The following is a 15,687-nucleotide window of genomic DNA, read 5'->3' on the forward strand; positions in this document are numbered from 1 at the left end:
CCCGTTGATACGTAGCTCCAGCATTTTTCAACCCGAATGGCATCACTCTATAACAATATGTACCCCATGGGGTAGTGAACGCAGTCTTCTCCCGGTCTTCGGGTGCCATCACTATCTGATTATAGCCTGAGAAACCATCCATAAACGAAAGCAAGGCGTGTCCTGCCGTGAAATCCACCAATTCGTCAATGTGTGGCAAGGGAAAGTCGTCTTTCGGACAGGCCTTGTTCAAATCCCTGAAGTCTACACAGACCCGAATTCTGCCGTCCTTCTTTGGCACCGGAACAATGTTGGCCAACCAAGTTGGGTATTCTGATACTAGCAGGAAGCCTGCGTCAATTTGCTTGGTGACCACTTCCTTAATCTTGAGGGCCCAGTCCGGGCGAATCCTTCTGAGTTTCTGTTTGACAGGGCGGGCCTCTGGATCAAGAGGGATCCGGTGCTGTACAATCTCAGGATCGATTCCAGGCATGTCTTCGTAGGACCACGCAAAAACATCTTTGAAATCTTTTAATAAAGCGACTAAGCGTTCGCGTTCCTCGGAAGACAACGTGGACCCGATCTGGACCAGCCGCGGGTCCTTCTCAGTACCGACATTCACAGTAGTGATTTCATCCATTAAAGGTTTAACAAATCTTTCCTGCTCTTGATCAATTAACCGTTGCAAAACCGGAGGAATTTCTTCCTCGTCGTTTTCATCAAAATTTTGAAAATCCTGATTTAAGCAATAAATCAAAGGCACAGAAAAATACTCAGAAAACACATCCATATCATTCTCATTAAATACTTCCAAGCCGTCAGATTCCTCTGTTACAACAGACTCAAAAGAAAATGAAAAAGACGACCTAGACAGGACTGTGGCATCCGGGTTATCACCCCCAGGAATACCGGACTCAGACTCAGTCGAGCTGGAATCTGATTCTGACGCAGAAGATTCGGTAGAATCAGATTCCGGCTCACTACCTGACCCGGAACTGCTAGATAAAAAGCCTTCTTCATATTGCCAGATGAGAGAAGGTGCGATAGATGCATCCAAAATCGGCGCTGGAAAGCCCACAGCTATTTCATCTCCAATCACAGAAACCGAAGAGTTATCCCCCAAGCACTCTTGGTCGATCGGAGGATCTGATAGTAGACTTGCCAGTGCTACCCCCATTTCAAGCTCTGTACTCTCAGGCTCCACTGTTTCACATTGCTCAACCTCAGTTGGTGGGTCTGTCTGCTCTTCGGCAACGTCATCCCCAGATAATTGTATGTCGAAGAAGATTTCAAAACCAGGCACGCGCGTCCCTTCCGCGTTTAGCCATGGCTCCGGGAAGCCGCAGAATGGAAAATCTTCCCCCTCCCGGACGAAACGTCCGTTTAGGGTACCCCAGATGGGCCTGTGCATTAAATCAAATGGCTTCCCGGCCTTCTTTGCCCTGGCCCTTCCGGCCATTTCTTTTCCTTTCCTCAACCAGTCCTCTTTGGTGGGCACATAACCCAGTCCAAAGGCGTGAGGGTTGTGTGGCACTTCGGCCAACACTGAGATGCCCTTCCGGCCACTTCTCCCTAATCCCATCCCGGGGGTGTGTTTTAGCTTGTTCATGAGGTAGATAGATTGAGCACTAACATACATACCCTCATTCACAGCCATGACGTTCTGCACCACTTGAGCCTCGGCCAAAGTGAACCCCGACAAGAACACATCCTCCGTGCCATGCTCGATCTCTAAGATAGGTGTGGACACCTCCGGCGGCGGATGGATTGATGAATTTCCAAAAACAATTGCTACCCCCTTCCCGTGAGGGTATTTCAGCATTTGATGTAGGGTGGAAGAGACTGCTTTGACCTGGTGCAACCACGGTCGCCCTAAAAGTAGGTTAAAGGTTGCGGGAACGTCCAAGATATGAAATTCGATGCTGTGTTGTCCTGGACCAACCTTGGTTTGAACTTTAACAGTCCCCATCACTTCTCTGCTGGTATTGTCGTATGCTCTGATCATTTGGGTAGTTGGGACGAAGTCCGCGGGTTTTAACCCGATTGCATATGCCGTTCTGGTCGGGCAGACATTAATCGCAGACCCGGTATCAACAAGTACCACCGGTATCCACTTATCTCTACATTCCACAGAGATATAGAGAGGTTTGTTATGATTCGTGCCCTCAGGCGGTAGCTCCTTGTCCGAAAAGGTTAATGCCGGGGAACCTCCTCCCGGAAAAACCAGCCCGACCAGTTGTTCAGGGGTGGTGTCAATGGAGAGTTTGGATTTATCCATAGCAGAGAGGACAGCTTCTCTATGCACCCGTGATGCCATTAGCAGTCCCCAGATGGAGATGTCTGCTTGTATTTTCTTTAACTGTTTCAGCACAGCTTCCTCCTCAATCTGTTTCTCCTTCTGCTTCTCTGCTTCTCTGTCTTTCCCGAATGCTTCGGGTTGGTCTAGGTGTGGGGGCTTGAAGTACCGCCCACTTCTTGTCATATGGTCAACCTCATCAAGGTACCAAGTATCATCCGGCTGGCCACTTCCCCAGTCTTCATCGGTGTGGGCAAGACATAAGTCGTCATCTTCCCACCGCATTCCACTGGCAGCCAACAGACACCTGTCTGGCTCCGGTCCACTCGCACTCTCAGTGCTTTCTGTCCATATGCTCGCAGCATTGTCTGTCTTTGTGTACACAGCACCTTCAGTCCCCTCAGGGCCTTTGGCTTTTCTGGCTCTCTCAGCAGCCTCAAACTTTTCTTGTTCCAACTGCATCAGTACAGCTGGTTGTTCAACAATTCCTGTATTTACAATGTCCATGTCTTGAGCGGAATTCTTAACACCGGCGCTCTCCGGCGATACAACTTGATTTTCGGCCGTTCCGGCCACAACTGATATTTCTGCCCCTGCCGGGCTCTGTTCTGGTTGAGCTTCCCCCACTGCATCTGGTTGATCTTCGAGCCATCCCGTGGCCTCCTCTGATCCCTCATAATCATACCAATTAATCGACGCATCCCCCAGTTCCTGGTCCTCGAGAAATTGCAAGTTAGCAAAGTCCTCCTCTACGGTTGTCGGCTCATCTGCCCATAGCCCAGATCCATCCCCTCGGATCATGCATAGTTCTCCTGTCTCGGGAAATTCTACACTTAGCCCAATTCGGCTCGTTGATAGGATGTACTTGCTTGGATCATAGGCTCCCCCAGCAATACTCTGCCCAGTTCCAGATTCAGCAATCTCATTCTCCTCCAAAATCTGCCCTGTTCTGTCTTCGACGGTCACCACCATCAGTTCCGGTTGGGTTTTGGAGATGTCCACCATGCACGAGAAATCAGTGCAATCGGGGAGGAGCACCTCCGGCTTGGGTAGGTGGGTGGGCGTAATATAGATGCTAGGATCGTAAGATGCGACCCCAGTCTGGATAAAATTAATTCTGTTGGGAGGGGGAGGTTGGTTATGTGGTGGGAGAGGGTTGGTTGTGACATTGGGTTTGTCTGGAGGTGCGATCACCTGTTTGTCAATAAGATCCTGGACCTCATGACGTAATCTGTAACAACGGTCGGTGTCGTGACCGTGTTGTTGGTGATAAGCGCAGTATTTAGATGAGTCATAAGAGGGAGGGAGTGGATTCGGTAATGGATTTGGCTCCAGGGGTTTTAAATGATTTTTCCTGATCAATATTCCCAGAACCTTGGACAGGGGCATGTATAGTTGGGTGAAGGTTCTTTGGCCCCGAGGTTGGAATCGGTTGTTTTGTGTGTTGCTTCCGGACGCGTCGGAGAAGGGTGTGGCAGTCATGGGCCTTGGAGGGGAAGGGGGAGTGGTGGTGACCACACTAACTTCCGAGGCTCTCGTATTTGCAGCGCCACTCGGGCCCGCATTGTTGCTACGGTTGAACGTCCTCCTCAGTTGTTCTCTGTCTTGGTCAAACAGCCCTTGTCTCATTGCATCTTCGATCTGCACCCCCATATCATGTAAATCTGCGAAAGTAGGGAAGGGGACTACGATCATTCTCTGCATTAACTTCGGATGGAGATTGCGCACAATCATCCGGATTTGATCTTTGTCAGTGGGCCTTAGAGTCATCGTTGACGCCTTTGCCCTCCATCGGATCACAAAGTCCGAGAAAGATTCCTTGGGCTCTTGCCTCGTCGTTTCAAGATCGCGGGTTGTGATCTCGATCTGAGTGTTATATGAATATTGCGTGACAAAGGCCTTAGCCATCTCATCCCAATTCTTCTTCACGTCATCTTGTAATCTTGCGTACCAATGGGAGGCCACACCCGACAGGGTTCGGCCGAATAATGAGAGCTTTTGTGGTCGCGTTAGGCCCATTGGCCGCAAGACATCTGCAAACAGTCGGATATGGACCATGGGGTCGCCAGTCCCGTCAAAACGGTCGATTTGTGGCATTTTGAACCTATCGGGGAGTGTTACGGCCTCCTCGGTATATCCGTCTCCGATATCCGGCATAGCCTTGGCCCCTTGGGATTTTTTGAAGAGTTTCTCCAGTTTGCTCAATTTCAGAGCTGTATTATCAACCTCGACCTCGAATGGAGAGTCCGGGTGATTGGGTGTATGGACCTTGGACAGTTGCGGTGGAATCGGGGGCGGAGCTGGCCCCGTTGGAAGACTTGTGTCCTCTTGCGGGTTTTGAATAGTTGGTACAGTACTCTGGGTGTTCGGAGGAACGTTCTGAACAGCAGGTGTTTGCTCAGGTAATGGAGCCCTTGCCGGAGGAGGGATTTGTTGTGAAGCGGATGCCTCATTCTGCTGTCGCAGTCTGGTAATCAGTTCAGCCTGCTGGGTCATAATCTCGGATTGTTGCTTGGCGAGTTCATCCCGGCGAGCGGCATCCTGTTGCATGGCCCGCATGGTTTCCTGCATTTGGCGCATCATATCCTCCATTCCTGTTGGTGCCGTCATACTGTTTCGATTTGTCTGAACTACTGGCAGATCTGTTTCAATGGGGATCTCAATCCAACTGTCCACTGATGGGGGAAACCACTGTTCTGGTGCTCTCTGTTCAGATACACTGCGCTTTTTCTGCCTCCTTCTGGTAACAGGGGGTAGAGAATGGAACACTGGCTGTCCGTCGATTAGATCCTCAGATCGATGGAGTCGACGACCTCGTGTCCAAGGTGCTTGGGGAATGCCTGCTGGGTTGGAAGCAATCGTGCTAAAACTGACCTAGAAAAAGATAAATAAAGCGAAAAGGAAATAAATAAACAGATAAACGGACAGCATAACAGCTTAAATAAAATGCATGACACACAGTCGGGCATAATCAACACACAGTCAATAAGCTGAATACATACTGTCCTCAAACACTGATTATTATCCCTGTATCACTGTCTCCTAAAACAGAATCTGATATCCGCAGATAACTAATTCTCCAATACTGGCTGATGCCCGCAGGCCTGATACCGAAACTCATGTACTGAACTGATGCCCACAGGCCTGATGCTGACAATACTGAACTGATGCCCGCAGGCCTGATGCCCAAACTCATATACTGATACATGCATTCCTGTAGAGACGCACTCTAAAGCACATAACAGATAAGTGAGAGCCAAAACACCCCTATGTTGGGGTAGGGTTTCCCTGTCCTATTTTGTCAGGAGCTAGGGTTTCACTACGCACGCAGCGGTTTCAAACAACCTATAAACGGGTAAGCAACCTGTCCTAATTTGGAATGGTCACTATGGATCCGAATATGCACTAGGTCGAATGGTCAAAGAGGGTGCCCCGGTAAAACCGGGGTTTGTGTTCCCATACTGGCAGAGCCCACAACCGGTCAGCCTTATGGTCATGCCTTGACAAGACAAGCATCCGGCAAACCGCTCAGGAATAGCAGATGGCAAATACGGTGTCCTAGCCGCACCAATGCAAATGCAATGCAAAGAAACACACAAGTGTAGTCAAAAACAGATATCATGAGTTCGAGTCAAGTTCTCTAAATCCCCAGCGGAGTCGCCAGAAACTGTAACAAGCCCGCGGGGGACCTCGGTACAGTTCGGACTCGATTTGTTGTCATGGTTCTAAGTCTGAACCAAAGAGTCCAAATCCGGCAAATCGTTTTTGAGAAAAACTGATTTTTGAAAGAAGTGCCAAACATGGACTGCTTTGCCAGAATACAGAGTCGCCACCTAAATATTTTATTTTGGGAAATTTAGGAAACCCCGACTCGGTGCCAAAAGGCCACGTGTCCGTCATCACCAAAGTTGCCTCGGCTCGGGAACTTGGGTACGATTGGGGAAGGTCACTTCGTGAGCACCCCCGCTCGCCCGGTCATAGACCGGCCTCTACTAACCATGATATCAATTTTTGAAAACATTGTATGTTCTTGTCCCGGTTATTAGCCTAGGTTACTATGTGATGTTCACGGCATACAAGTATAGACTGGATCGTCTGAATTGGAACAAAACATTTCATGAATTATCCCAATTCAGATGACCTAACCTCCACCCACAGGCATTCAGACAGATATATCATATAAGCAATTAGCCTCATGGTAAGCATGCTATTCATGGCAGCACTCACACGCATGCAAGGATGCTAAAGCGTAAAGATTACCGAGTACTCCAAGCCAAAATAGAAACTTCATTAGAAATCATGCATGATCCTAAGTATACAGAAATGCCTAATGCAACACATGCAAAATGCAATTATAGCAGGCTCGGCTATTCTAGGATGGCATGTGAAATGTTACAACTATCATGTATTCAACTTGGAATTGAATGTACAATGCAGTTAGTATGATGCGCCGAGCCCGGTGCATGCAGTACAGGTGAATGATGCAAACATGTTGTCATACTGTATGCTAATTTAAACATGCCCTAATCTAACCATCAAAAGCGGATAAATAAAAGGGAGAAAGACGTGGGGTTGGAAGACATACAACACACTCACCCACACTTATTACAGTTGTGCCCTTACTCGGAGGGTCCAAATAAATATACAGTCCGAATATTACAGTCCCGAATAAAAGAATATTACAGTCCGAAATATTACAAAATCCTAATTAATTAATGAATTAACTAAGAAAGCAAGTAAAACTGGCATGCAAGCCAGGGACTGTCTTGCTTCTGATGGATGATGCATGTCCAGATTGTCTTGCGCGGAAATCCACCGGAATGCCCCAAATTAGCCTCTGTTTACACCTGTCCTTGAAATGCGTTCCAAGCCCTGAAAAATTGCTGATTCTTCGTTTTGCTGCAACAGAGAGTAGGAAAGGGGCATAGCAATGTATTTGCACAGATATATGCATGTCTCGATCCTCGTGCCACCAATCACGCATACCGAGGCATGATGGCCGAGGAGCCGAAATGCACAACTCAATATAGGATGAATGCACATGAAACTACAGCTAAAACCTAACTCCCTCATGGACAATCCGGAGTGTCGGTGACTGGGGAATTGAGACACATTCCGTCACTCGGAGTACGAAATATACCTCGCTTCCCGTGCCCGGACTAACTCCTATTCCGAACACGATGCAATATGTATGATATGCATGAAATGCAATTAAGGTACAATCTTAACATACAAAATGTTATGGAATGACATGCCTCGAAATGCGTGCACACGGGCACGCGAACCGAGAAAATGACGGAATGCTGAAGATGAGGTGCCTCAAAATGCGTGCACACAGGCACGTAAACCGAGGTGATGATATGTGTCTCAAAATGCGTGCATGCGGGCACGCAAACCGAGGCGATGATATGTGTCTCGAAATGCGTGCACACGGGCACGCAAACCGAGGCGATGATAAAATATGATGAAATGACATGGAAATGACAAATGGGCTTATACCAACATGAGTGAGCCTCAGCCGCACTCACATAGGATGCCGATGGATGAAAAATGAATTGCCTCGAAATGCGTGCACACGGGCACGCAAACCGAGGCGATGATAGAATGCGATGAAATGTCATGGAAACATGATATGGACTTATATCAACATGAGTGAGCCTCAGCCACACTCACATAGGATGCCGACGGATAAAAAAAGAGTGCCTCGAAATGCGTGCACACGGGCACGCAAACCGAGGCAATGGCAAAATATGATGAAATGATAAGGAAATGACAAATGGGCTTATACCAACATGAGTGAGCCTCAGCCACACTCACATAGGATGCCAGCGGATAAAAAAGGAGTGCCTCGAAATGCGTGCACGCGGGCACGCAAACCGAGGCGATGATAGAATGCGATGAAATGTCATGGAAACATGATATGGACTTATACCAACATGAGTGAGCCTCAGCCACATTCACATAGGATGCCGATGGATGAAAAATGAATTGCCTCGAAATGCGTGCACACGGGCACGCAAACTGAGGCAATGATAGAATGCGATGAAATGATAAGGAAATGACAAATGGGCTTATACCAACATGAGTGAGCCTCAGCCACACTCACATAGGATGCCAGCGGATAAAAAAGGAGTGCCTCGAAATGCGTGCACGCGGGCACGCAAACCGAGGCAATGACAAAATGCGATGAAATGTCATGGAAACATGATATGGACTTATAACAACATGAGTGAGCCTCAGCCACACTCACATAGGATACCGATGGATGAAAAATGAATTGCCTCGAAATGCGTGCACACGGGCACGCAAACCGAGGCAATGTCAAAATATGATGAAATGATAAGGAAATGACAAATGGGCTTATACCAACATGAGTGAGCCTCAGCCACACTCACATAGGATGCCAGCGGATAAAAAAGGGGTGCCTCGAAATGCGTGCACGCGGGCATGCAAACCGAGGCAATGACAAAATATGATGAAACATGGCAAAAATGATATGCAAGCATACTAATAGAATTTCAGCAACAAAATATGGGAGAAAACAGTCCCGAAATGAAGTGAAATGACATGAAATGCAAGGAAATGTCCCGAAATGTGAATTTAGGCACCCGAAATAGCCTATAGCTATGCTAAAAATGCACAATATGGACATGCAATGCAAAGACAGAAGCTAGACAGTCCCAAAATATGCACTTTCACAGTTATAAACATGGCCAAACAGCAAACATAGGTATGGAAAAAATAGCATGCAAGAATAAGGGCCAAGATAGGGGTAATGAAGCAAGTGATATAAGCAAAACCCAAACTGAAAAATTTCCTTCTACAACACTGAAGAGGGACCAAAAATATGAACATTTACAGTATATGACAAGCCTCAAATCAGTATAAAAACATGATAAAAATGTGATGCAAAATTAGGCTCAAAAGATGCTATAACATGAAGTATGCAAAATAATCACCAAACATCCAAAGACCCTTAATAAATCATGAAGTATAGATCAAAATAAGACTATCTCTAGGCCTGTAAAATGGCTAAAAACAAAATCATGGTAGGCTAACTAAACATGCAAGAAAACGAACCGAAAGTGAGATATAACATGAAGTGGCTTATGGGGGTCTCAAACCATGAAAGACCCTAAACAAAACATGAAGAATGGACTAAAATAAACACTTTTTCAGAACTCTAAAATGGCCAAAACCGTAAGCATGGTAGGCTGCCATTGCATGCAAGAATGGGGAAGAAAAGAGGAGTATAAGGGTAGGTATAACATGGAAGTCCCAAATGGTGTTGAGTCCTTCTTCAATTTTGAAGAGGGGCTCAAAATAATCCTAATATCAGTTTACAACATGCTCGGAAATAAATTGCTCATGGGCCAAAAATAGCATGCAAAACTATGATATACAAGAGGGTCAATGAAGCAAGTGTGTCATGGAGGGCTCAAACAGGGTTGAGCCCTTAATGAAAAGTGAATATGAGCTCAAAAGAGGGCCCTTTTCAGTTAGGGCCGGAGCTTGAAACAAAAAGCAAGTGGGGCTAAGAAATAGATCAAGAAAAAGGGTCAAAAGGGTAAAAGTATTACTTACCCTTGAAGACTCAAACTTTTGTTGCTTCTTGGATGGATTTGTAGCTTCTTTGGCCTTTTAGAAACCTTCCTTGTTGCTGGAAATGAGGTGGTGGTGGTAGAGCTTGGTGGTGTAGAAGGAATGAAGGTTAGGGACTTAGGGTTTTTTGAAGAATTGAGAAGGAAGAAGATGGAGTTGGCTATGGAAGCTTGAAGGAGAGTTTTTCTAACCCCAATTTACTACAAAGCTTGCTTGCTATATAGGTCAAAGAAGGGGTGTAAAGGTGGGGGAAAAGGAGAGTAATATTCCCCCACGAAATATCCCCCAGATAAATATCTTGTCTGGGGGAAACAGCTCTACAGCTGTAAAGTGTACAGTGCAAGGAAGCAGGCCGGCCTGTTACTTTTGCTGGAGGTGGCCGACCGGCCACACCACCTAGCCGGCCGGCTAGGGGTCAAAAGGTTCAATGAGATTTTCTGGCCGGCCAGCTACTGGGGAGGTACTCCTATGTGTGTACAACACAACCATGTAGTTAAAAGTCCAAGAAAGTAGGTCCAAGGGGTTCAACATTGGCTCGGAAAGAGGGGGTCAAAAGGGTCAAGTTGAATTACTGGCCGGCCATGAACTTTTAGGGGCCTCCTAGGTGTGTAGATCACAGATATGTGGTTGAAAGTTCAAGAATGTGGGCCCAAGGGGTTCAACATTAGCCCGGAAGAAAGGGGTCAAAAGGGTCAGGTAACCTTAATGGCCGGCCACCAACTTTTAGTGGCCTCTCATGTGTGTAGATCACAGATATGTGGTTGAAAATTGGCAACACTAACCCTAGGGTGTTCAACATTAGCCCGGAAGTTGGAAAAAACGGGCGCCGGGAGGCTACGGAGGAGAGATAACTGGTTGCTGCAACAATTACTAGCCTTCCACCCTTCAGTGACCTCCCTGGTGATAAAACAGAGGTACCTGCCAAAAATGAACAAAAACCGTTGCAAAACGAATGCTCGGGGACCAAAACACGCAGTTTGGGGTCCCGAAAATGGGCTGTTAAGCACCGAAAGTGGCATTCGACCACGAAGTGGGTTTCTCAAACCCCAGTGTCCCTCAAAAGGGAGAAAATAGGAAGTATGCCAAAAACCGGAGCAAACGGAGATGGTTAAGCGGTCCCGAACCAAGGCACACGGCCTGACGGCTCCGGAAACCGGAAACCGGGCTCCGAAATGGGCGAAATGGCCTACGGCCACAAAATGTAGCTCACGGCCACTGAGAGATGGTCTACGGGACCTCTCCCTCCCCTCAGGAAAAGAAACAGAGAAAACCGAGTCTGGTTCGCAAACCGAGGCAAGGCACCGAAGAGGGTCCGGAAGTTCGGAGGCGGGGCTCACGGCCGCAACTCCGAAACTTCTGAATAAGCGCATTATGCAACATCACCAAGTGCTCAATCGGTGACGTTTGAGTCTTAAGGTCGGTCAAAAATGGAGTGTCTACAGTTGCCCCTCTTTGACAGAACTCGGAAGTCATAAGTGACGGGAGCGAATGTCAAAGCCCAGAGACGACCCATTTTTGACAAGGCCGAAGACTTAGACAAACATACAAGATAAACAGAGATGCGCCCGCAGGCATGCCCGCAGGCAGGGGGCAAAATGCAAATGATATGCAAAAAGCCGGAGGTAACCCAATGATCGTGCTAATGCAGCAAGCTGTAATGAAGCAAGTATTCGTAAATAGGTGCAACAGTTTTAAGCAAGAATGCAAAGCAACAACTACATTTCATGCAGTTAAGAATGCGGAGGATTATTCAATCCCCGCCACGTCTCACACGGAGAAGATACGATACCTGCGCGATTCGTCTGGTCGCACCAGCCTCAATTGAACTGTACATACAATATCGTGCCTGCAAAAGAGAGAAATTGCAACAAGTACAATATGCTAACAACATATATTTGATGTGATTCCGAAAGTTCGACATACGCAATGCCGGTGAGTGAACGCATCGCAATGCAAGAATGGAACATGTGTGACAACGCATGCTCAAACACAGAGGTATGCCAATGTCAAGAAATGTACATGACAAGGTAAGTATGCTCATGAGAATGCAAGACAATGTGCATGATAGTACAAAACGAGCATAAATCAGGGTGTTCATTTGTCATGAAACTACGAGTACGAAAACGCGTGTTTCGGCGAAGGTAACTCAATCGCGGCCTCCGATCCACTTCCCTGAAAGGTTACAACTCATTTAAAAAGGATACACTTTGATTTTGATGAGTGATGATGAGACATATGTCAGAACTTGAAGCCGAAGTTCCGACGGAGCAATTTCGCGACCGGAAGTGTACTTTTCTTGAACTTTTTCAGGTCCCGGGAACTCCGATCTTCCTCAAAATTTGCAGAGAGCTAGGTGAGCATGTGGGGAACATGGCCGGCCACTTATCTTCCCAAGGGGAGGTGGCCAACCGATTTCTGTTAAAGTTAATGGCTGGCCGGCCATTTCTGCAAAAAGCAGATAGCTGGCCGGCTAGAAATAGGGGCCGGCCGGCCATGTGCTTTTTCCGGGGCTATTTTGGTCTTTTTCCCTCCTTTTTGCATGCTTCTTCAACCAAGGCTTGAGGCTTATAAAAGGCAGCCGAGGCCCCCTTCATTTCATGCCTTCTACAACACTTTTCTCTCCAGTTTTGAGTTTCACGCGCGTTTTCCAACGCCCCGCGCAAATTGTTTTCGCAAAAACACTCAGTTTCAAGCACTTTGGAGCGATTAACTTCCGGCTTCGGAGCTTCTTTTTGCATTTTCACCACTTGAGGTAAGTTTGTCTCAATGTTTAGAATATTTTCTCGGGGGTTGACTTTTGTTGACTTTTCATTTCCCGAGAGTTGACTTTTGTTGACTTTTTCCAATTTTGGCCCATTTTGCTCATTTTTGCTCCTTTTTTGTAGATCCTTTGAAAATGGCGGGTAATTCTCCCCACGGTGGAGGTTTTCCAGGTGCCGGCGATGATTTCGATCCTATGACTCTACCCCCGAGGACCCGACCATTTATTCCCGGGAGGTACCGTCCGTCAGCACACGTCCTCCCGCGTGCTGTCTTCCGTCACTTCACCAGCTTTGATGAGAGAGCACCCGTGGATCTGCTTCTCAGAGAGCCGGAGCAGCATCTCTCTGATGAGGCCCGAGAGGTATTTACCCCATCTTCTGTATTTTACATTCCGCGCCCTTGCCATGCTTGAACATGCAGTTTAGCTTATGACATAGTACTTTTGCTTGCATCCTGAACATGTAGTTTCAACACTCGAATTTCTGAACACTCAGCTCATTAATTAATTGCGAACACACAGTACACATTAGAACACACGGCTCTAAAACTGATTTGCCGAACACACAACCCAGATAAATAGTGAACACGCAGCCCACAATAGTTGAAATTTGAACACGCAGCCCAAACTTCAAATTTTCTGAACACGCAGCCCAGGTAGATAGTGAACACGCAGCCCACAATTTAACTGAAAATTGAACACGCAGCCCAAACTTCAAATTTTCTGAACACGCAGCCCAGGTAGATAGTGAACACGCAGCCCACAATTTAACTGAAAGTTGAACACGCAGCCCAAATTTCAAATTTTCTGAACACGCAGCCCAGGTAGATAGTGAACACGCAGCCCACATTTCAAATTTTCTGAACACGCAGCCCAGGTAGATAGTGAACACGCAGCCCACAATTTAACTGAAAGTTGAACACGCAGCCCAAATTTCAAATTTTCTGAACTCGCAGCCCAGGTAGATAGTGAACACGCAGCCCACAATTTAACTGAAAGTTGAACACGCAGCCCAAATTTCAAATTTTCTGAACACGCAGCCCAGGTAGATAGTGAACACGCAGCCCACAATTTAACTGAAAGTTGAACACGCAGCCCAAATTTTAAATTTTCGGAACACGCAGCCCAGGTAGATAGTGAACACGCAGCCCACAATTTAACTGAAAGTTGAACACGCAGCCCAAGTTTCAAATTTTCTGAACACGCAGCCCAGGTAGATAGTGAACACGCAGCCCACAATTTAACTGAAAGTTGAACACGCAGCCCAAATTTCAAATTTTCTGAACACGCAGCCCAGGTAGATAGTGAACACGCAGCCCACAATTTAACTGAAAGTTGAACACGCAGCCCAAATTTCAAATTTTCTGAACACGCAGCCCAGGTAGATAGTGAACACGCAGCCCACAATTTAACTGAAAGTTGAACACGTAGCCCAAATTTCAAATTTTCTGAACACGCAGCCCAGGTAGATAGTGAACACGCAGCCCACAATTTAACTGAAAGTTGAACACGCAGCCCAAGTTTCAAATGTTCTGAACACGCAGCCCAGGTAGATAGTGAACACGCAGCCCACAATTTAACTGAAAGTTGAACACGCAGCCCAAGTTTCAAATTTTCTGAACACGCAGCCCAGGTAGATTTTGCATGTGGCTTATTTCACTTCATCGACACACAGCCCATTTTATTTTATTGGCACACAGCCCATTTCATCTCATTGGCACCCAGCCCATTCATTCCATTGGCATGCAGCCCATTTCATCTCATTGGCACACAGCCCATTTCATCTCATTGGCACACAGCCCATTTCATTTCATTGGCACACAGCCCATTTCATTTCATTGGCACACAGCCCATTTCATTTCATTGGCACACAGCCCATTTCAGTTCATTGGCACACAGCCCATTTCATTTCATTATTGACACATGTATCCATTCTGAATGCAAGGTGGTTCCCGCAGTGTGCGGGGATATGGCTCGACCATGGCGCGGGATTGGTATGCCGAGCTGCCGGAGGGTGTCCGGGATTTGGTAGATTTGGCAGGATTCGGGCCCTTCTGCATCGGGTTGTCACGTTGTCCTGCCAGGAGGACATTGATGGCAGCCTTGGTAGAGAGATGGTGGGACACCACCAATTCCTTTCATTTCTCTGCTACCGGGGATATGACCATGACCCCTTTTGACTTCGCTGTGTTGACCGGCCTTGATGTAGGAGGTTGGGCCATCCCCTATGATGAGGATATGGGCGAGTGGGAGGCCGCTTGGATGTATTTATTGGGGGCTCGCCCACCCGTTGACAGGGTCTCTAGGAGAGTCCGATACACTTGGTTCTCCTCCCATTTCCGGCGGGCGGAGATGGTGCCTGAGAGTCCCGAGGAGACAGAGCAGTATGCTCGCGGTTTCCTTATGTTCCTCTTCGGGACTACCCTGTTCGCCGACAGAGGGAACACAGTTGGGCTATACCTGCTGAGCGCTCTGGTTGACCTATCACAGGTCCATCGATATGACTGGGGTGGCGCTGGCTTGGCTACCCTTTACTTTTATATGAGCGCGACCTCCCGCGGGCGGGGCGATTTGCTTGGCGGCTACTGGAGAGCCTGGGAGGTACTTTCTGTCCTCTTGATTTACATTTCTGCTTTTCATTACTTGCACATTGCACACACAGCGCACTTTTACAGTCTGTATTTTACCCTCAGTATTTCGTACTTACATCCTGCACTGCTTTTCTCAGCTATGGGTGTATGTATACTTCCCATCATTAGCCCCAGAGCTGGAGGTGGTAGGGATTCCCGTGACCCCATATTCATTGATATTCGAGGGCCCGCACCGGCCGAGACCTCGAGAGACCCTCCTTCGTCTGCGACAGTACTTCGACACTGTGCGACATTCAGAGGTACCTCAGAACTTTCAGTTCTTTTCATTTTCGTCTTTGATTTGCTCTGTACATTCTCGATTTCTGATCGGTTCATGCATTCATCATCCGCAGATTACATGGCAGCCTTGGGCGTCTCTGGGTGATGGTCTCCGACTTCAGTATACTGGAGCGTCGGAC

This window comes from Camellia sinensis, chromosome 9 (assembly GCF_055761805.1).
Source record: "Camellia sinensis isolate YWXY chromosome 9, ASM5576180v1, whole genome shotgun sequence".
Lineage (NCBI taxonomy): Eukaryota > Viridiplantae > Streptophyta > Magnoliopsida > Ericales > Theaceae > Camellia > Camellia sinensis.